The sequence below is a fragment of the Bombina bombina genome, chromosome 7 (genome assembly GCF_027579735.1).
Source record: "Bombina bombina isolate aBomBom1 chromosome 7, aBomBom1.pri, whole genome shotgun sequence".
Lineage (NCBI taxonomy): Eukaryota > Metazoa > Chordata > Amphibia > Anura > Bombinatoridae > Bombina > Bombina bombina.
In genome coordinates this window covers 96,731,907-96,755,228 of record NC_069505.1, presented here as the reverse complement: position 1 = coordinate 96,755,228, position 23,322 = coordinate 96,731,907, and positions in this window count along the sequence as shown.

The following is a 23,322-nucleotide window of genomic DNA, read 5'->3' as shown; positions in this document are numbered from 1 at the left end:
AGACAGTAGTAACTAGCAGGCACAGAGTCATTAGTGACCAGCAGGAACACAGACAGTAGTAACTAGCAGGCACAGAGTCAGTAGTGACCAGCAGGAACACAGACAGTAGTAACTAGCAGGCACAGAGTCAGTAATGACCAGCAGGAACACAGCCAGTAGTAACTAGCAGGCACAGAGTCAGTAGTGACCAGTAGGAACACAGCCAGTAGTAACTAGCAGGCACAGAGTCATTAGTGACCAGCAGGAACACAGCCAGTAGTAACTAGCAGGCACAGAGTCAGTAGTGACCAGCAGGAACACAGCCAGTAGTAACTAGCAGGCACAGAATCATTAGTGACCAGCAGGAACACATCCAGTAGTAACTAGCAGGCACAGAGTCAGTAGTGACCAGCAGGAACACAGCCTGTAGTAACTAGCAGGCACAGAGTCAGTAATGACCAGCAGGAACACAGCCAGTAGTAACTAGCAGTCACAGAGTCAGTAGTGACCAGCAGGAACACAGACAGTAGTAACTAGCAGGCACAGAGTTAGTAATGACCAGCAGGAACACAGACATTAGTAACTAGCAGGCACAGAGTCAATAGTAACCAGCAGGAACACAGCCAGTAGTAACTAGCAGGCACAGAGTCAGTAGTGACCAGCAGGAACACAGCCAGTGGTAACTTGCAGGCACAGAGTCAGTAGTGACCAGCAGGAACACAGACATTAGTAACTAGCAGGCAGAGAGTCAGTAGTGACCAGCAGGAACACAGACATTAGTAACTAGCAGGCACAGAGTCATTAGTAACCAGCAGGAACACAGCCATTAGTAACTAGCAGGCACAGAGTCAGTAGTGACCAGCAGGAACACAGACATTAGTAACTAGCAGGCACAGAGTCAGTAGTGACCAGCAGGAACACAGCCAGTAGTAACTAGCAGGCACAGAGTCAGTAGTGACCAGCAGGAACACAGACATTAGTAACTAGCAGGCACAGAGTCAGTAGTGACCAGCAGGAACACAGACAGTAGTAACTAGCAGGCACAGAGTCAGTAGTGACCAACAGGAACACAGCCAGTGGTAACTAGCAGGCACAGAGTGAGTAGTAACCAGCAGGAACACAGACACTAGTAACTAGCAGACACAGAGTCATTAGTGAACAGCAGGAAAACACACATTAGTAATTAGCAGGTACAGAGTCATTAGTAACCAGCAGGAACACAGACATTAGTAACTAGCAGACACAGAGTAATTAGTAACCAGCAGGAACACAGACATTTGTAACTAGCAGTCACAGAATCAGTAGTGACCAACAGGAACACAGACAGTAGTAACTAGCAGGCACAGAGTCATTAGTAACCAGCAGGAATACAGCCAGTAGTAACTAGCAGATAAAGAGTCAGTAGTGACCATCAGGAACACAGACATTAGTAACTAGCAGACACAAAATTATTAGTAGTGACCAGCAGGAACACAGACAGTAGACTGTAACTAGCAGGCGCCGAGGCACTAGTAAACAGAAGGAACACAAACATTAAGAACTAGCAGATACAGAGTCAGTAGTGATCATCAGGAACACAGACATTAGTAACTAGCAGGCACAGAGTCAGTAGTAACCAGCAGGAACACAGACATTAGTAACCAGCAGGCACATAGGCAGTAGTAACCAGCAAGAAACAAAGACATCAGTAACTAGCAGACACAGAGTCAGTAGTGATCATCAGGAACACAAACATTTGTAACTAGCAGGTGCAGAGTCAGTAGTGATCAGCAGGAACATAGATAGCAGTAACTAGCAGGCACAGAGGCAGTAGTAACCAGCAGGAACACAGACAGCAGTAACTAGCAGGCCCAGAGTCAGTAGTAACCAACAAGAACAAAGACATTAGTAACTAGCAGGCACAGAGTCAGTAGTGATCATCAGGAACACAGACATTAGTAACTAGCAGGCACAGAGTCAGTAGTAACCAGCAGGAACACAGACATTAGTAACCAGCAGGCACAGAGGCAGTAGTAACCAGCAAGAACATAGACATTAGTAACTAACAGACACAGAGTCAGTAGTGATCATCAGGAACACAGACATTAGTAACTAGCAGGCACAGAGTCAGTAGTGACCAGCAAGAACACAACCAGTAGTAACTAGCAGACACAGAGTTAGTAGTGACCAGCAGAAACACAGACATTAGTAACTAGCAGACACAGAGTTAGTAGTGACCAGCAGGAACACAACCAGTAGTAACCAGCAGGTACAGAGTCAGTAGTAACCAGCAGGAACACATCCAGTATTACCTAGCAGGTACAGAGTCAGTAGTGACTAGCAGAAACACAGCCAGTAGTAACTTTCAGGTACGGAGTCAGTAGTAGCCAGTAGGAACACAGCCAATAGTAACTAGCAGGTACAGAGTCAGTAGTAACTAGCAGTAACACAGACATTAGTAACTAGCAGGCACAGAGTCAGTAGTGACCAGCAGGAACACAGACATTAGTAACTAGCAGGCACAGAGTCATTAGTAACCAGCAGGAACACAGACAGCAGTAACTATCAGGCAGAGAGTCAGTAGTGACCAGCAGGAACATAGACATTAGTAACTAGCAGGCACAGAGTCAGTAGTGACCAGCAGGAACACAGACATTAGTAACTAGCAGGCACAGAGTCATTAGTAACAAGCAGGAACACAGACAGCAGTAACTAGCAGGCACAGAGGCAGTAGTAACCAGCAAGAAACAAAGACATCAGTAACTAGCAGACACAGAGTCAGTAGTGATCATCAGGAACACAAACATTTGTAACTAGCAGGTGCAGAGTCAGTAGTGATCAGCAGGAACATAGATAGCAGTAACTAGCAGGCACAGAGGCAGTAGTAACCAGCAGGAACACAGACAGCAGTAACTAGCAGGCCCAGAGTCAGTAGTAACCAACAAGAACAAAGACATTAGTAACTAGCAGGCATAGAGTCAGTAGTGATCATCAGGAACACAGCCATTAGTAACTAGCAGGCACAGAGGCAGTAGTAGCCATTAGGAACACAGACATTAGTAACTAGCACACACAGTGTCATTAGTAACCAACAGGAACACAAGCATTAGTAGCTAGCAGGCACAGAGTCATTAGTAACCAGCAGGAACACAACCAGTAGTAACTAGCAGACACAGAGTCAATAGTGACCAGCAGAAACACAGACATTAGTAACTAGAAGACACCTAGGCCTAGATTTAGAGTTGGGCGGTAGCCATGAAAACCAGCGTTAGAGGCTCCTAATGCTGGTTTTTACCGCCCTCTGGTATTTGGAGCCAGTCATTAAAGGGTCTAACGCTCACTTTCCAGCCGCGACTTTTCCATACCGCAGATCTCCTTACGTCAATTGCGTATCCTATCTTTTCAATGGGATCTTTCTAACGCTGGTATTTAGAGTCGTGGCTGAAGTGAGCCTTAGAAATCTAACGATAAAACTCCAGCCGCAGAAAAAAGTCAGTAGTTAAGAGCTTTCTGGGCTAACGCCGGTTCATAAAGCTCTTAACTACTGTGCTCTAAAGTACACTAACACCCATAAACTACCTATGTACCCTAAACCGAGGCCCCCCCCACATCGCCGCCACTCTATTCAATTTTTTAACCCCTAATCTGCCGTCCGCACGCCGCCGCAAGGTACGTTATACTTATGTACCCCTAATCTGAGGCCCCTAACACCGCCGACCCCTATATTATATTTATTAACCCCTAATCTGCCCCCCTCAACGTCGCCTCCACCTGCCTACACTTATTAACCCCTAATCTGCCGAGCGGACCGCACCACTACTATAATAAAGTTATTAACCCCTAATCCGCCTCACTCCCGCCTCAATAACCCTATAATAAATAGTATTAACCCCTAATCTGCCCTTCCTAACATCACCGACACCTAACTTTAAGTATTAACCCCTAATCTGCCGATCGGAGCTCACCGCTACTCTAATAAATTGGATAAATAATCCAATCAGCCAATCAGATTGAGCTCGCATTCTATTTTTTAATTTGGGGGGCTTTGTTATTTTATTAGGGTCTTAGAGTAGGTGTGATTAGTTTAAAATTGTTGTAATATTTTTCTTATGTTTGTAAATATTTTTTTATTTTTTTGTAACTTAGTTCTTTTTTATTTTTTGTACTTTAGTTAGTTTATTTAAATGTATTTAATTGTAGGTATTTTATTTAATTAATTTATTGATAGTGTAGTGTTAGGTTTAATTGTAACTTAGGTTAGGATTTATTTTACAGGTAATTTTGTAATTATTTTAACTAGGTAACTATTAAATAGTTATTAACTATTTAATAGCTATTGTACCTGGTTAAAATAATTACAAAGTTACCTGTAAAATAAATATAAATCCTAAAATAGCTACAATATAATTATAATTTATATTGTAGCTATATTAGGGTTTATTTTACAGGTAAGTATTTAGCTTTAAATAGGAATAATTTATTTAATAATAGTTAATTTATTTAGTTAGATTTAAATTATATTTAAGTTAGGGGGGTGTTAGGGTTAGGGTTAGAATTAGCTTTAGGGGTTAAAAAATTTATTAGAGTAGCGGTGAGCTCCGATCGGCAGATTAGGGGTTAATACTTGAAGTTAGGTGTCGGCGATGTTAGGGAGGGCAGATTAAGGGTTAATACTATTTATTATAGGGTTATTGAGGCGGGAGTGAGGCGGATTAGGGGTTAATAACTTTATTATAGTAGCGGTGCGGTCCGCTCGGCAGATTAGGGGTTAATAAGTGTAGGCAGGTGGAGGCGACGTTGTGGGGGGCAGATTAGGGGTTAATAAATATAATATAGGGGTCGGCGGTGTTAGGGGCAGCAGATTAGGGGTACACAGGGATAATGTAGCTAGCAGCGGTTTACGGAGCGGCAGATTAGGGGTTAAAAAATATGCAGGTGTCAGCGATAGCGGGGGTGGCAGATTAGGGGTTAATGAGTGTAAGGTTAGGGGTATTTAGACTCGGGGTACACATGTTAGGGTGTTAGGTGCAGACTTAGGAAGTGTTTCCCCATAGGAAACAATGGGGCTGCGTTAGGACCGTAAACACCGCTGGTATCTAGAGTTGCAGTGGCGTTAAATTATGCTCTACGCTCCCTTTTTGGAGCCTAACGCACTGAAAACCCAGCCATTCTGTGAACTCTAAATACCAGCGGTATTTAAAAGGTGCGGGGGAAAAAAAGCACGCGTAGCTAACGCACCCCTTTGGCCGCCAAACTCTAAATCTAGCCGAGAGTTAGTAGTGACCAGCAGGAACACAGACAGTAGACTGTAACTAGCAGGCACAGAGGCAGTAGTAACCAGCAGGAACACAGACATTAGTAACTAGCAGACACAGAGTCAGTAGTGACCAGCAGGAACATAGACATTAGTAACTAGCAGACACAGAGTCAGTAGTGACCAGCAGGAACACAGACATTAGTAACTAGAAGACACAGAGTTAGTAGTGACCAGCAGGAACACAGACAGTAGACTGTAACTAGCAGGCACAGAGGCAGTAGTAACCAGCAGGAACACAGACATTAGTAACTAGAAGACACAGAGTTAGTAGTGACCAGCAGGAACACAGACAGCAGACTGTAACTAGCAGGCACAGAGGAAGTAGTAACCAGCAGGAACACAGACATTACTAACTAGCAGACACAGAGTCAGTAGTGACCAGCAGGAACATAGACATGAGTAACTAGCAGACACAGAGTCAATAGTGACCAGTAAGACTGTCTCTTTAATGTATATATTAAATCAAAAGAGCAAAATAAAATCTGCAGCCATAAGGGGGGGTATATGCACGGGGGGCTATATGCACGGCTGCCCCAACAACACAAACATTCAGACTCACAGTATAGATCTCTCGACCTCGGAGTCAGACTCTGAAGATAGCTGAAGAACATAGGTAGGTCCGTCTTTATGCTAGAGACTCTCAGACTCCTCCAGAGCTTCTCAGGGCTGTTCAACCTGAAACTTCAAAATATTGAGTAAAACTGAGAAAATAACCCCTAAAAGACCAAATAAAACAAATAAAACCAAGAGTTCCCCACAAAAATTTCAAGTTCTTGAGCTGCAGGCATCTGTCTTTATATGGTAACGAAGTATATATATATATATATATATATATATATATATATATATATATATATATATATATATATATATATATATATATAATACATATATATATATATATACACAGAAGTAGTAAGCCCACACCTGGCTAAAGTGTAACAGGCATACCAATAAAGCAGGCAACACAGGATCCCAGTGGAAAAAAAGCCTTTATCAGGCTAGATCTACGTCATATGGTACAAAGCCCATGGTACCTCATAATGTAGATCTATGTTACAGCCTCAGGAAGCTCCAGCAGACTGCTGATGATTGGCTGTTTGTTTTTTCCCCATAAAGATGAAAGTAAAAAAAGAATTGCTCATTGGTGAACTAATCTAAGTTTTAAATTAAGAAAAACACAAGTATACAGCATAAAACTTTTTCCTTCTCAGAGTTGGATAAATTAGAGTAGATGTTGAGTTACAGTAAAATACAAGCTCTTTAAATCTAAAGTGAAAGTAACAGGAAGGGCATTTTTTTGTACAAACTATATCAACGTTTCTTTTACTCACTGGTTAATAGGGACAACTCCCACAGAAATAGTTGGTTTCTTCAGAAGTGGAACAAAACACTTGTTAACCCTTTCATGACAGGGTCATAATGTCTACATTGGAACAACGTTCCGATGTAAACAAATTGAAATCCCGCGATCGTGCACGCGATTGTGAGATTTCAATTATGGGATCGGGTCTGGGGGGGCGTCCCTATGGCCCTAGGAACCGCGATCAAATCCAGGAAGCGCAGTTGGCTTCAGGACATCCAACGGCTATGATGTTGTATTTCGTCCTAACGGCGCTAAAGCCCAGCGCCGTTTGGACGGAATACAACGGCATAACAGCGGTAAAAGGTTAATACATTTTGAAATACTCCTTTTAGGTATAACAGATACTTTTTTTAGTGCAATTTCCCTTTAAAGGGACATGAAACCCACATTTGTTCTGTCATGATTCAGAAAGAGCATGCATTTTTAAACAACTTTCCAATTTACTTATTTAATTTGCTTCTTTCTTTTGTTATCCTTTGCTGAAATGTTTATCTAGGTAAGCTCAGGAGCAGCAAAGAACCTAGGTTCTAGCTGCTGATTGGTGGCTGCATATATATACCAATTGTCATTGGCTCACTTATGTGTTCAGTTAGAAACCAGTAGAGCATTGCTGCTCCTTCAACAAATGATACCAAGAGAATAAAGCACAATCGATAATGGAAGTAAACTGGAAAAATGTTTAAAATTGTATGTTCTACCTAAATCATGAAAGAAAATGTGTGGGTTTCATGTCCCTTTAATTTTATCTCAGCCACTTGCTTTTATTTTTAAACTACTGACTTTAAATAATAATAAAAAAAAAACATATTTGAGTTGAGGATTTAGAGTCATATTTTACATTATTAACGGGATCTCTGTAATTCATTGCAAGTCCCCCTGGCAGACAATGGCAGCATAAGGCAACATTAGAAAAGGTGTTACACAGCTGACTGCTTTTGCCTTCTATAGCGGGTATCAGTTTTTGTAATCAGCTCGTGATGATAGACTAAGAGAGGACACCTTCAGACAGAAAGCCGATTAACTCCAGTGAATAACACCTGAGCCCTCACATAAGCCTCTTGAAATATGTTCCTCTTTAATATTTCAGAGCGTTGCTGATCTGCCCGGCTACTTGTGTTGCTTAGGATCTTAGTCACCTGCACGCCCCTCCCTGCTTGTGGGTTTGCCTTAGCCTTACATGGTAATCTGCATTAATGAGTATCCTTTAGATTTATGCAAATAAAACTGCCTTCCTCAGCAAGTCTATGAATTATTTAAATAAAGATCAATTTTAAAGGGACATAAAAATGCCATAAGAATTCTGCTAGATTCTTTTTTTATTGCACAGTTGCTTGTATAATACTGTCAGCTAGATTACTAGTGAGGCACAAACGTTTTTGTGCAAGCGATATCGTGTTTTCGCAATCCATTTTAATTGCGCTTATATTACAAGTTGAGCGAAATTGTGATTGTGCTAGTACAATCGCAATTTACACTACAATTCTTATAGCGATCTCAGAGCTGTGGTTAACTGTTTTCCGAAACGAAAAAGTTGCACAAAACACTTAAAAAATACATTAAAAAGTACAATTACACTCTTGCTAATACCGTCTAATAAAAATTATTACAAAAAATATTGCACAAACAAGTTATAAGGGCTCAAAGATAGGAGATCTCAGGTGTTAGGGGAAAAAAGCCCCCAAAATACTTTAACATAGAGATACATACAGATACATTGCTAAAGATGTATTTGTATATATATATGTTTAACTTAGTATTTACTGTAAATATTTCAAATTCCAATGTTCTGCACATAGAATATGTTCTAAGTATTTTTAAATAGATATTTATATATATACAGTATCTATACCTATATATAATCATCTATAAATATATATATACAGTATCTATACCTATATATAATCATCTATAAATATAGGTATAAATATATATATACAGTATCTATACCTATATATAATCATCTATAAATATAGGTATAAATATATATATACAGTATCTATACCTATATATAATCATCTATAAATATAGGTATAAATTATATATACAGTATCTATACCTATATATAATCATATATAAATATAGGTATAAATATATATATACAGTATCTATACCTATATATAATCATCTATAAATATAGGTATAAATATATATTTGTGCAAAAAAAAAATCAGATATATGTAGAAATATTTATTTATAAATAAATAGAACATTTTCTGTCATGTTAAGAATATTGGAATATGAAATATTCATATTTTCATGTTGGGTTAGCGCAATTGCAAAACTGCTATAGTGTTTGCGCAATAGTCGGGTGTTAGTTTTTTCCACTTTTTTCCCCATTGACTTATAATGGGGGAATATGTGCACGTGATATTTTATGTTTAGATTTTTGCGCTTGTTGGGTTACCGCTTGAGCAAAATATATATTTTTTTAACTTTTAATACGAGCGCAACCCGACTAGCTCAAAAAGCTTAACGCTAGCGGAGTTTTCACAATCGCGAAAATGAAATATACCGCACCACTTGTAATCTAGTCCTATGTGTTTAACCCCTGCAAAGTCAGCTCCAGAGCAGCAACGCACTATTTAGCTCATGACAAGAGGTATATGTGTGCAAGCCGCTTTAGCTCACAGTAGTGCATTTCTGTTTCTGAGCCTACATAGGTATGCTTTTCAACAAAGGATACAAAGAGTAAATAGCAAGTTTGATAATAGCAGTGAATTGAAAATCCTCTTAAAATTGCACACTCTATCTGAACCACGTCATTTTAAAGGGACAGTTCACTGTAAAAAAAGAAATCCCTGAATGTGTTCTCCATGACTTGTTATAACAGCTGCAGAATATGATAAATTGCTCATTTATGCTTATTTTTGCAAAAGAAATAGCTGGATTTGCTCTTTGAAACTACAGCCCATAAAAATAGGCTAAGCTTGCAGACAGATCAGATCTTGTTATCTTATCACTCTAATGCTTCCCTTTCTTATCTCTGTCTCTGTACAATACTTAGAAAGAACAATTAAAAATGAACATTTTAAATCTTTATATCTTCCACCTCCCACTCTGCGTGTAATTTCTACTGCTGGCTGTGTTTACATAGTTACTCAGTAGCATATACCTAGGTATAGAAACTTTCACTATAGGTAGGGATACCACAGGCTAAATCAGCTATTTCAAATGCCAATATAAAGGCTAAGGAGCTATTTGTGAACAATTTAATACACTCCAGCAGGTAAAATGGATAATTGGAAACAAGTTAAAGGAGAGAAAGGTTTTTTTTGGGTAAACTATCCCTTTAAAATAATATTATTAATATTTATTCAATATTTAAACAACTAATAAAACTTTAATAAATACATATACATATGCATATTATTATTTTTATTTTTTTAAAAATCTTTACTTTAAATATATTTTCTATATAGAATTTATCTAGTGTTTAACATCCCTTTAAAGTACTTTTATGGTTTTATCAAAAATAAAGTATTTAAAATGCATTACAGTGTTTTGTCTTTTTTTGTAAACCTGATGCTCCTATCTTAAAGGGACACTGAACCCAAATTTTTTTCTTTCGTGATTCAGATAGCACATGCAATTTTAAGCAACTTTCTAATTTACTCCATTATCAAATTTTCTTCGTTCTCTTGCTATCTTTATTTGAAAAAAAGGCATCTAAGCTTTTATTTTTGGTTCAGTACTCTGCAATCATGTGCTTCAAAAATGCAGCTGATTGGCTCTTGGGTAATTGCTTGCGTTGCTAGGCACATATCCCAGTCGGATCAACCGCCTTTTGTTTTCAGAATGGAGCAGGATGCTGCAAAACTTCGGACATTCCATGCCGCCCTAAAGACATTTAAGCCCAGTGCTTTTAGGACAACATGGAACGTCCAAACAGCGTCTAGGGGTTAACGTTATTTAACCCCTTCATACTGGGGCCAAGTGTTTAGCATTGAAAAGAATTTCCGTTGTAAACACTTGCTTTAAAAATGAAATCACAAGATCGTCAATGCAATCACATAATTTCAAAGGTGGGATTGGTTCTTAGGGGGACTGCCTGCAATGCTAGTCCGAGCTCCCATTCTAAAAGCGCAGGACACTAGATCAGTTAGGTCGTTCCATGCTGTCCTATCAGCATTAAAGCCCAGCGCTATTAGGACGATATGGAACCTCCTAACAACGTTAAGGGGTTAAACAAAAAATATATATGTCAACATATTTAAGAAGAGCGTTTTCATATGTAGGATAGCAATTTTGTAAACATTAAAGGAATATCAAAGTCTGCTTCATTGTTGTAATAAAAAAAATGAATAAAGCGATGGATAATAAAAAGGGATACTAAACCCAAATTTTTTCTTTCATGATTCAGACAGAGCATGCAATTTTAAGCAACTTTCTCCTATTATCAATTTTTATTTGTTCTCTTGCTATCTTTATTTGAAAAGCAGGAATCTAAGCTTAGGGCAGGAATCTAAGCTTAGGAGCCGGCCCATTTTTGGTTGCTATCCCTTGTTATTGTTATTATTTTGTCATGTAAAGTACATATTGTTTGTATTATTTTATTGTTTCCAACTTTTGTAACATTTTATACATATTTTGTTTAATAAAGCTGAAGAAAAAAGCTCTCTAACGTGGTTGGTTCCTCTACAGTTTCCAGAATCCTCATACGTATAATGTTTTAATTTTTATTTTTGCAATAAAATATCAATAAGTATTTCACCTGCAACAGAATCTCCCATTTAGTCCAGGAGTTGTCAAACTTTTTCTGTAAAGGGCCAGATAGTAAACATATAAAGCGACATGAAACCTCAGATTTTTCTTTCATGATTCACAACTTTCCAATCTACTTTTATAATCAATTTTGCTTTATTCTCTTGGTATCCTTTATTAAAGGCGCAACAACTGGGAGCTAGCTGAACATATTGGTAAGCCAATGATAAGAGACATATAGATGCAGCCACCAATCAGTAGCTAGCTACAAGCTCCTGACTCAACCTATGTATGCTTTTCAACAAAGAATACCAAAAGAACAAAGCAAATTAGATAATGGAAGTACATTTAAAAGTTGTTTAAAATTGTATGCTGTATCTGAATAATGAAAGACAATGTCAAATTGGGTTTTATGTCCCTTTAAGGCTTTGTGGGCCAAGTGGCAGCATCACAGGTATTAATTAGGTATTTCAATAAAAAGAGGAAAAACAATATACCACAAATCTTTATTGAAAAAAATCTAAATATTTGACAAAAAGAATTTACTCAGATATTTACTTTGGTTTAAAGGGATATGAAACCCAAATTCTTTCTTTCATGATTCAGATAGAGCACACAATTTTAAAGGGATGGTAAACTCACTATTGACCGAATATATGTTCAATCTTGTTCATTCTTCTTAAATGTGCATAAATTATATAGCAATTTACTTACAATGACATAATAAATAATATCTCTGTTCCGTTAAATCGCCAGCCCTCCGTGACGTCATATCCCTTTTGCTGTCTTTCGTCCAATCATCAAGCCTGTCGCCAAACAGGCTTCCTTCAATGCAATTGGATTCGTGCATGTGCATTAACGCACAATCCAAACAATCCTAACATCGAGCGAGCAAACCCTCTGACATGTAGAGAGGGTGGAGACCAGATCAACGCAGACAATATTCAGTGAAAACATCTAAGAGGGGCGGAGCGAGGCAGAGAGATGCGGCGCAACAAGGTTTTGATAATGTATTCAAATTTACACTAAAATACATAAAAAATAATGAATTGATAATGCGGTTTAATACTTATTATATAAACTAATCTAAATATGTAATTTGCAAATAACAGAGTTTACCATCAACTTTCTCATTTACTCTTATTATCAATTTTTCTTTGTTCTCTTGGTATCTTTATTTGAAAAGCAGAAATGTAAGCTAAGGAGACGGCCCATTTTTGTTTTAGCACCTGGGTAGCACTTGCTGATTGGTGGATAAATGGAGTAAATTAGAAAGTTGTTTAAAAATGTTTTACTTGTCAACAGTGAGAATGCTTTCACCGTCAAACCAGAAGGACTGAGACCATGTGACATAATAAACAAGCATTATTGGCTGTCGCGGGAATCAATCAGCTAACAAGGACTTTGTTAGATTAATTTGAATAGTGTAACTGCATGAATAAATCACCCACAGTTGTTTCTTTAGTTTCTTTTTTTGTAAAAGTACAATTTGTTTATCATTTTTAGATCTATGCAACAAATATAGAAAAATGTGTTGTTTTTTAAAATGTGTTTGAATCTGAATGCACCTGTCTAGTTTCTGCCACACCGTCTAATGATATTCTCGAGTAAGTTAAAGGGACACTAAAGTTTAAAAATGTTTTTTTATGATTCACAAACAGCCTAAAATTTTAAATAACTTTCAAATTTATTTTATTATCAAATTTGGTATAATCTGGTTATAAGCACACTTTCTGGGGCACCAACTCCTACTGAGCATGTGCAAGCATACACAGTGTATATGTATATGAGTCTGTGATTTGCTGATAGCTGACACATGATACAGAGGGCCGGCAAATGGAAGAAATGTAAAATGGATCAGAAAACAAAATCTACTGCTCACCTCAAATTAAGAGCAAGTGCTATTGCATTACATTTCCAATACGCATTTGTTGATTACGCAATTCTACTGTATTATATGGTCCTTAAGGTTATAAAGTCTTTCCTTATAAGTTTAGTTTTTTAGACCATTTAATAGCCTAAACTGTTTCTAGTATATTTATACCCTTCTGGGGATATAGTCTCCAGAACAATACACAATATTTAAGAAGAGGGCTCTCTAAACAAGTTCCTCTTTTCAGTCAGTAAAATGTTGTTTTAAGCTCAAATTAACATTTTTTCCCCACACAATTTCAAAGAAAAATGCAGGCACTGCTCAGAGTTTTATAATAAAAATAACTCACTTTATTATTTAAAAAATCACATACATGGACAGGATACAAAGGCTTAACAGGCTGACGCGTTTCACGCTCCCTAGTGGCACTTACTCATAGACTTATTTAATTTATGTAATTTTACTGATTCTATTTATTTGATGTCCTCCTTCTGCAACGTCATCTCTTTTACAAATGTAACTCATCTGAGCTCCCTAGCAATGCCACTGATGTATTTGTTAAAGGGACATGAAACCCAAATATTTTATATCAAGGCTCAGATAGAGCGTGCAATCTTAAATAACTTTCCAATTTATTTATATTACCTACTTTGTTTCGTTCTCTTGAAATCCTTTGTTGAAAAGTATACCTAGTTAGGGTCAAGAGCAGCTGATTAGTGGCTGCACATATATACCTCTTGTCATTGGCGTTCAGCTAACTCCCAGTAGTGTATTACTGGCGTACTGCTCCTTTTAATAAAGGCTACCAAGAGAATTAAGCAAATTAGATACTAGAAGTAAATTGGAAAGTTGTTTATGAATTGTATGATATATCCAAATCATTAAATACATTTTTTGGGGTTTTATGTCCCTTAAAAGAGACATAACACGTTCATGTTTTAGGTTAAGCATGTAAATAAAAAAATGAATTAAAAAAAAAAGCAAACGGAAAAAAAACTTTCCAATATATCCCATTTACTTTGTCCTCTTGGTATTCTTTGCTGAAGAGAATACCTGGGTAAGCTTAGAAGCGTGCATGTGTCTTGAGCACTATATGACCTCAGTGTTTACAACAATATCTGTAACAATGTTATACATTGTTGGAAACACTGCTGCCCTCTAGTGGCCAATAATATATGATATTATTACAAACACTTTAAATAGCACGCTTTATCTAAATCATGAAACTTTCATTTTAATTTTAGCAGCCCTTTAAGGTGATGGTTCATTCTCAAGCAGCCAACATGTTTATGCAATACATTACTTTATTGCTGGGCAATGATCACATAATGCATAACGAGAGTGCTTGAACAGGAAATGACTTCGTTACCACACAGGGACTTTGGGCTTTGTATTACTAAATGATGCAAATATAATGTACTATGTTTCAAGTGTCCTTGAAATGACAATACACTGCAGTGATAAAGGGGCGCGGTACTCAGGAGACAGGATTGTTTGGATTTATTCGGTAAATTCGGATGGACATGGATTACACTAGTATTGTAAAGTATATTAGGTTATATCACTCTGCTATGGGTTACACCTAATATACAGTACATAATACTAGTCTAATACACAGCTCACATACCGAAATTCCAAATTTCCGAACCGAATTGAACAGAATCCAGCCGAATTTTTTCGAATCCGAATGAATCCGAAACGAATCCGAAACGAATTAATTCGAAGTTTACCGAATTCGAATCGATCCGAAACGAAATTCAAAAACCTCCAAATCGATCCGAACCGAACTGAATTTTTCGATCATGCACATATCTAACTCAAACTGTGAGTGTCTTACAGGAAAAGTCTCAATTTTGTAATTTTATCGCCTCTTGTCCGATTCTGTTTTCTGTGCAACCTAGAACTTATTACTCAGACTTTATTTCACTTATCTTTGGCGAACCACAGTTATGGGCTCCTTGTCACTCACAGCCCAATCCGTAAATCTTGGGAATGTTTACAAAGCCTTGAGTCACAATATGAAGACCCTTACAAGACGTCTACTGCACAAGCTTAAACAAGGTAAACAAGATGTGGAAGAATGAGTTTCACCCTCTTGCCACACTTACAGCTTGGAATGAAACTGCTCTCTTCATTTGCCTGTGATGGCTAAAGCGGTTGACAACTTTAACCAGCTCGGGAATGCCGTACATTTAGTTCAATGTTATTGTCCCTTTTAGGCAACTGAAATCAAAGGGTTGAAATACACCCATCCAGCTCTCTTGTAAAAGGTCAGCACTTTTGGGTTTCTGGAGTGTGGTGATGTCACCACAACCATGCATGGTAATGTCCCCAGCATCCTTAAAATTTCCCCTTTAGTGAAAGGGGGCTGTGATCATCTCCAAAAGTGACCCCCCCCCCCCCGGGATGACGCCAAATAATTGTCGTCCTCCCTTAAGGCATTGTGGATTTGACAACCCATCTGCACTTAAGTGGTTAATCTGTTTATATTTAATTTACGATGTCTCTCAATAAATCATATTTCTATTGTGTTCTATTTAGTTTCTTTTTCTGACCTCAGTATGATATTATTACACATGTATTGCAGGGACTCATTTGTTCCTCACTGAAATTAATTACTTTAGTGAAATGACCTGATCTTCATAAAACTACTCCTACATATCGGTCTTTTTCTGTCAACATACTCCTTATACGCTGTCCCTAAGTGACATCTCTAATAGCTTTCTTGCTCTTACATTTTGGCATAATAGTCTATGATTTCTTGTCTGAATAACAACTCCACATCTGTTTTATATCAATGTTCTTGTAATTAGTTAGATTAGTTAAATAAAGTGGATTTCATGTATACCATGCATATAAACTAGAATTATTTAAAGGGACACTAAACCCCAATTTTTTCTTTTGTGATTCATATAGAGCATGCAATTTTAAGCAACTTTCTAATATACTCCTATTAATTTTTCTTTGTTCTTTTGCTATCTTTATTTGAAAAGCAGGAATGTGATGCATTGGAGCCGGCCCATTTTTGGCTGAGAACCTGGGTTATGCTTGCTTATTGGTGGGTAAATGTGAGCCTCCAATAAGCAAATGCTATCCATGGTGCTGTACCTAAAATGGGCTGGCTGCTAAGATTTACATTCCTGCGTTTTAAATAAAGACAGCAAGAGAACGAAGAAAAATTGATAATAGGAGTAAATTAGAAAGCTGCTTAAAATGTCATGCTCTAGCTGAATCATGAAAGAAAAAATTTGGCTTCAGTGTCCCTTTAAACATGTTAAAAAAAAGTTAAATCTGTTTATTTTGATTATTAAAAGGGATACTAAACCCGTTTTTTTTCTTTCATAATTCAGATAGAGCATGCAATGTTAAGCAACTTTCTAATTTACTCCTATTATATTTTTTTTCTTCGTTCTCTTGGTATCTTTATTTGAAAAAGCAAGAATGTAAGCTTACGAGTCTGCCCATATTTGGTTCAGCACCCTGGATAGCGCTTGCTAATTGGTGGGTACATTTAGCCACCAATCAGCAAGCTTTACCCAGCTGCTAAACCAAAGATGGGCCAGCTTGTAAGTTTACATTTCTGCTTTGTTCAAATAAAGATACAAAGAGAACAAGAAAAATTGATAATAGGAGTAAATTAGAAAGTTGCTTAAAATTGCATGCTCTGAATCATGAAAGAAAACAAATTGGGTTCAGTATCCCTTTAAATAAGCGATTATTAAAGCGATTATTTAAGGGATACTGAACCCATTATGAAAGTGCGTGTCTGTGTACACTCTTCATTGGTGTAGGGTTCCCACATTGTATGAAAAAAAGTACTGGTCAAACTTATTAGCACGACTTTGCATAAATAGTCATATAGCATAAATCAGGAATGCTACCTAATGTATCTCTCTCTCTGGGCCTAATGATGTAAAGCACTCTACTCTGGCGAGCTGATCTAAGAAAGTTACTTTTGTCAATTTCTATCGGGAGGACGGCTAGGATGCCGCTCCAGTGTGTGTAATACGCAAACTAAAGCTGACATGTTGTCTTGATAAAGACCCGAGTCTGGGCCGAAACGTCGACATTTGACTTTTAAGACAATGAATTAATAAAGTGGGCTCATTGGACCTCCTCAGGGGCGTGCACGTTTCTTTAGTTCTCTATGGAAGCAGTCTGTGCAAGTTTGTATAACTGTGCATTGTACAAAGTGCGGTTTATTGCTACAAACAATTCATTTTTGTTATAAACTTTTATTTTTGCCTTATAGTTAGTTTGTACTATGGATCAGAAGCAGACAACTTGAAGTGCCCTAAAGAAATACTACACAGAGTATTTACTTATTCTTATGAAAGAGTTCTGGGCTGATAAGCCTGCACATGGTGCCAGCTTTGGTGTCAGAGGCAACTCTACAATTGGACCATGTGGGACCATGGAAGACAGATGGCATTTAACAAAGGCAGCACATAGGAAAAGCATATTCAAGCTATTAGTGTTTTTTTTTTTTTTTCAACAGTTTTATTTAAGAAATTACATTTGCATACATTTAGATTTAGACAAGTATATCTAGGACAAGTTGTCAAATTATGTATACAATATTCAAAGATTCTGTAGTGGAAAACATTTCTCCTTATCATAATGCACAGTATATCGATAAATGCATATAAAGACTACAAATGTACCAGTATACTGGCTCTAGTCTAGAATGGGCTATCTTCCATTTGCTTCTAAAGGTTGTGGCAAAGTGTAAATTACAATAAGTAGAACAAACACAAAACACCTTATAGACCAGTATGTTTCCGGGTGAATGCGTGTACCTTGTCATTTACTTAGATTATGCGCCATTTAGGGGTTGACAGATGCTGTGTTCAAATATTCCTCCCATAGAAAGTACATTGAATGATAATCATTTTGTCGGTATATCTGTCTATAATGATATTTTTCTAACATTAGGTTATGTGTAACTGTGCGCCTCCAAACCTCTACTGTAGGAAGGTCCGTTCTTTTCCAATTTAATGGTATCAACCTTTTAGCGGTATTGATCATTATTGTCAGAAGCGATAGTCTTAACTTACATTTTATCTTGGGGAAATGGTTAAAAATTAGGACCCATACATTAAAAGGTAGGGGTATATTCAATGCTTGTTCAATCTCTTTCTTAATTGCTTCCCAATAATTCTTAGCTTTCGGACATTGCCACCAGATATGAAGCGGAGTTCCACTGCTTTGACAGCCCCTCCAGCATGTTGCTGGAGTATTAGGGAATCACTGATGCAGACGTGCAGGTGTATAGTTCCATCTTCACAGCAATTTGAGGTTCATTTCCAATATGGAAATCGAAGAGGAAGATTTGATCATGTGTTTAAATATATCATACCATGTTTGTTCTGGAATTGGGCTATCAATTTCTTTTACCCATTTATTAACATAGGATGGTAGGGTTTTATAGTGGGACATTTGAAGCTGTTTATGTACTATTGAGAGTATGCCTTTATTTGGCAGCTGATTAATGCACAGATTTTCAAAGGGGGTCAGGGGACGAATGAGGTGTGGTTTAGACGGATGTGTAGAAAGGAAGTGTACCAGTTGTGAATATGTTAACCAGTTTTATAGTCTTGATCCGCAACTGGCAGCAAGATCCGCTTGTGGTTTGACTCTCCCATCTTTGAATAAAGTATAGACTGGTTACCGCTGGTGACTCATGCCTTTTAATATTTAATGGACAAGTTATATTTCCCACCATTGGAGTCAGAGGAGAATGCATTGTGGAGATACGTGTATGTTGTTGTATAATTTTGTCCCTTAATTTGTAGGTTTCTCGGGTTGGAGTTGAAATTGTGTCTGATAGCAATCTCTGATTAGGGGGGGAGCCAACAATTCCCACCTACGTTATTATTGTTGGCCAAATGGTTTTCCAACTGAACCCATTCTTTATTCATAAACATAAAGGTAGCTAGTCTATAATGTTGTATGTTGGGTGCCCCTATACCTCCTAGTTCTCCTGGTCTATATAATGTAGCTGTAGCGATGCGCTGGCGTTTATTTGCCCAAATAAAATTATTCAGTGCTTTCTGTAGTCTATGGATCAGTGAATCAGGGAGGAGTATGGGTAGGGTTTGCAGTAGATACAATATTTTGGGTAATATGATCATTTTGATAGCATTAAGCATTCCTAACCATGATAGAAATTTATTGTTCCAGCTTCTCAGTAATGAGTTTATATTTAGAATGAGGCTCTCATAATTTAATGTTAGAACATCTTGTATGTTCGGGGTTATATAAACTCCTAAATATTTGACTGCTTTTCTCTGCGCATTGAACTGAAACTGTTGCTGTAAGTTAGCTAAGGTTGTTGGCTATAAATTAACATGAAACAATTGAGACTTCAAGCTATTAGTGTTTTAAGAAAAAATACTTGATTAACTAATCGTTAATGTTTAAACTGCTGAGTACCATTTGGTTTTGCCTGTACTGGATTTGGTTGCCATCTTTCCATTTTGGAAATCATCAGCATACTGTAGTGTGTTCAGCCATCATTGTTGGTGTGGTAGTGATGGGACTTTATGTGGCTAGGGGTATGGTAGGTAATGGGCGCAGTGTTGACTAATAGTAGGTTAGGGTGTGGGGATAGTGTGGGGTGTACAAAGGCATGATGGGTATAACTGATAATAAGTGCAACTGTAATGGGTGCAGTTTTGATAGATATAGGGCTAGATTACTTGTAAAACACAACTGACAGTGCAGGAGAAGAAGTGTGTTTGAAGGAGCGCCTCACAGGGGGCTACAGTGCGCTGAAGGATTTAACTATATGATGGACAATTCCAACATTTATGTGAAAAACTAAATATTGTGTGAGATGGCTGTCGCACAGTTATATTGGTTGCCAAATGCTTATGACAAAACAAGATTAAGCTGCAGGGTATTTCAGTAACCTGTGTATGGCAATTATGGTAAGTAATAGTTAGTAATAGGTCACAATATTTTGTACGTATATTAGCTACCAAGTAGCAGTGTAATTCAGTAGGTGAAATCTAGATGAAATGTGCACAGAGTTTTGTGCATATATTAGCTACCAAGTAACGGTTTAATTTGATAGGTGATATGCAAGGCAAAGGTGTATCACAGAATGCTAAACACCATCGTAGTTTACGATAGTATATATATTTACTATAAAAGATACCTAGAGAACAAAGATGCAGGTTGTACTGACAAGGTACAGTAAAAACAAAGAGAGGCTATGTGTTTTATACAGCTCAAATGAAATAAATCTAACGTATATATTAGTACGTTATAATACATGTTTAAGGTTCTATGTATTACACGGCTTAGAGTGAAACAAATATTAGATACAAGATAGTCTTGAAAAAGGCCTCGTTTGAAGGCTCAAACGCGTAGACTTAATTCCGGCATACCAGCCCGAGTTCTCTGCTTTGAAAGGTGAGCATATTTCTATATATGCCCAGATCAGTTATAAAGTTTGCTAGAGCCTTTTTTCTGCTTTCTTTTCCCACAGGTTTTTTGTTATATATACCTCTTTTTTTTATCCAGTTTGGATAAGGGATACACATCTTTTAAAATTTCCAGATTCACCGGACATGGCACCTATCTCTACACATCAAAGTGGGATTTTCACTCCTTCATCTATAGACACTTTTTAAAAGACATTTCCATTGGACAATCATTGGATACACATTTTTTGCCCGGGCATCATCCCTTTACCTTATTCCCATTGCTCACTATTTTTGTCTATTAGCCTCACAGTTTATTATTGTATTATGTTATAGGCTGACCATATTGCCGCTTTAAAAAGGGACACATATGAAAAATACATATGTCAAGCTGTTTTCAGGGCTGTTTAAATAAATGTTTTGTATAAGAACCCTGACATATGTATTTTCATATGTGTCCCTTTTAAAGCGGCAATATGGTCAGCCTAATTATGTAACTCTTGTATTTTTCAGTGCACCTAACACACGGATTGGCCAATCTACCACACTTGATACATCGGTATCAATATATTAGGACATTTTCTAGCATAGATATATCGATCTATCTCTACATTCCTCCAAAGCGGCATCCTTATTAGTTTTTTATCCTAAAAGCGATATCCTACACCACTAATCATTTCTAACACTACTCTTTATAATTGCAACAGTGTTATTCTTTATAGTAACATGTGAACTCCACTTAATACCACCCGTAAAGAACTCCAAAGACTATTCAGTATCTACTGCTAGACAGAGACTATTTAGTACCTGCTGCTAGACAGAGACTATTTAGTACCTGCTGCTAGACAGAGACTATTTAGTACCTGCTGCTAGACAGAGACTATTTAGTACCTGCTGCTAGACAGAGACTATTTAGTACCTGCTGCTAGACAGAGACTATTTAGTACCTGCTGCTAGACAGAGACTATTTAGTACCTGCTGCTAGGCAGAGACAATTTAGTACCTGCTGCTAGACAGAGACAATTTAGTACCTGCTGCTAGACAGAGACTATTTAGTACCTGCTGCTAGACAGAGACTATTTAGTACCTGCTGCTAGACAGAGACTATTTAGTACCTGCTGCTAGACAGAGACTATTTAGTACCTGCTGCTAGACAGAGACTATTTAGTACCTGCTGCTAGACAGAGACTATTTAGTACCTGCTGCTAGACAGAGACTATTCAGTATCTACTGCTAGACAGAGACTATTTAGTACCTGCTGCTAGACAGAGACTATTTAGTACCTGCTGCTAGACAGAGACTATTCAGTATCTACTGCTAGACAGAGACTATTTAGTATCTACTGCTAGACAGAGACTATTTAGTACCTGCTGCTAGACAGAGACTATTCAGTATCTACTGCTAGACAGAGACTATTCAGTATCTACTGCTAGACAGAGACTTTTTAGTACCTGCTGCTAGACAGAGACTATTTAGTACCTGCTGCTAGACAGAGACTATTTAGTACCTGCTGCTAGACAGAGAATATTTAGTACCTGCTGCTAGACAGAGATTAAAGGGACAGTTCACCCAAAAACTTTCTCCCCTTTAAATTATTCCCAATGATCCTTTTTACCTAAATTGGTTGCAAGTAGCTCCTTTACCCCTATTTTGGCATTTGAAATAGCTGATTTAGCTTGTGGTTTCCCAACCTATACTGAAAGTTTTGATACTGGAGTATAGCCTATTGACAAGCCTAAGTAAACACAGCCAGCAGAAGAGATTACACTCTCAGTGGGATACAGGATAGTTAAGTAATAAAATGATAATTTTCCATTGTTCTCTCTATGTATTGAGCTTTGGTGTTCCAGCCAAATAAAAGATAAGAAAGCTAGTCTGTTTACACAAAGTAATAACATAATGAGATCTGATATTACCTTAAGTTCAACTCCTTGTAATAGGCTGTGGTTTCAAAGCACAAAACCAGCTACTTCAGATACACAAATAAAACGAAAAATGCAATTTCTCAAATATTTTATACTCTGCAGCTGGTATAACAAGTCATTGCAAATATATTAATGGAAAAACAATTTTACAGTGTACTGTCCCTTTAAGATTCAGACTGCTATTGTTCTGTTTCTTTTTTATGCTATTAGTTAAAAATCCTTGAGACAACCATTGCAGGTCTCAAGTTGAGTATACTGGTTTTTATATCCTATGTTCTATATAAGTATTGCGCAATACCTTCCCTTTCTTATTAATTAGATGATATACCGTCATTTGCTTTATACCAGTATTTTAATTATACTTGTTTCACTCTGAGCTGTGTAATACATACAATCTTAAACATGTATTATAACGTACTAATATATACATTAGATTTATTTCATTTGAGCTGTATAAAACACATAGCCTCTCTTTGTTTTTACTGTACTTGTCACAACCTGCATCTTTGTTCTCTATGTATCTTTTATAGTAAATATATATACTATCGAAAACTATGACAGTGTTTACCATTCTTTGATAAACCTTTGCCTTGCATATCACCTATCAAATTAAACCGTTTCTTGGTAGCTAATATATGCACAAAACTCTGTGCACATTTCACTGAATTAAACTGCTACTTGGTAGCTAATATACGTACAAAATATTGTAACCTATTACTAACTATTACTTACCATAATTGCCGTACACAGGT